Here is a 1,245-nt window from a genome sequence, read left to right as displayed (position 1 = left end):
GTCTTAAAAGCAGCAAGATAAAGACAACTACTGATAGCTACATACAAGGGAACTCCCATGACACCATCAGGTGACTCTTCAGCAGAAGCTTTGCAGGTCAGAGGAGAGTGCGGCATAATAATATTCAAAGTAATGAATGGAAAAAACCAAAATACTGTACCTGGCAAGGCTATTTTCAGATTTGAAGATGAGATAGAGAATTTTTCAAACAAGCAAAAACTAAAGAGGTTCAGCTCCAGCAAAACAGCTTTATAATAAAAGTTAAAAGGACTTCTTTAAGTAGAAAAGAAAATATTGCAATTAGAAATGTGAAAATTACAAAAGGAAAAATCTCAATGGTACATCAAGTACAGAGGTAAGGTAGTATATCAACAATTTATAAAGCTAACAGGTACTCCCGTGGTGGATTCATGTTGATGTATGGCAAAACCAATACAATATTGTAAAGTAATTAGCCTCCAATTAAAATAAATAAATTTATATTTTTTAAAAAAGCTAACAGGAAGGTTACAAAGAGAAAAGGAGAGACATCCCTGCTGGTCCAGTGGTTGTGAATCTGCCCACCAATGCAGGGACATAGAGTGGATCCTTGGTCTGGGAAAATACCTCATTTTCAGGGCAACTAAACCTGTGAGCCAGTAACTGCTGGAGCCACCATGCCCTAGAGCGCATGCTGTATAGCAAGAGAAGCCACAGCAATGAGAAACCCTCATACTAAAATGAAGAGTAGCCCCTGCTCTCCACAACTAGGGAAAGTCCATGAGCAGCAACAAAGACCCAGTGCAACCAAGGCAAATAAAAGACTAAAGGAGTAAAATTTTGTATATCCAAATAAGTTGTTAGGGAACAGATAAAACAAAAAGATGTAAAATATGATGTCAAATAGTAAATGAATGTGTGTGGGGGGGGATGCAGAGTTATTAAAATAGACTTGAATTTAAGATTGTTGTTGTTCAGTTGCTAAGTCATGTCCAACTCTTTGTGGCCCATGGACCACACCATTGCAGGCTTCCCTATCCTTCACTATTTCCCAGAGTTTGCTTAAACTCGTGTCCGTTGTGTCGGTGATGCCATCCAACCATCTCATCCTCTGTCACCCCCTTCTCCTCCTGCCCTCCATCCTCCCCAGCATCAGAGTCTGCCAATGAGTCAGCTCTTCAGATCAACTGGCCAAAGTATTGGAGCTTCAGCTTCAGCATCAGTCCTTTCAAGAATATTCAGGGTTGATTTCTTTTAGGATTGACT

The sequence above is a fragment of the Bison bison genome, unplaced genomic scaffold (genome assembly GCF_000754665.1).
Source record: "Bison bison bison isolate TAMUID 2011002044 unplaced genomic scaffold, Bison_UMD1.0 scf7180017857990, whole genome shotgun sequence".
NCBI lineage: Eukaryota > Metazoa > Chordata > Mammalia > Artiodactyla > Bovidae > Bison > Bison bison.
The sequence above is the reverse complement of the archived record's forward strand: the minus strand, read 5'-3'. Positions refer to the sequence as shown.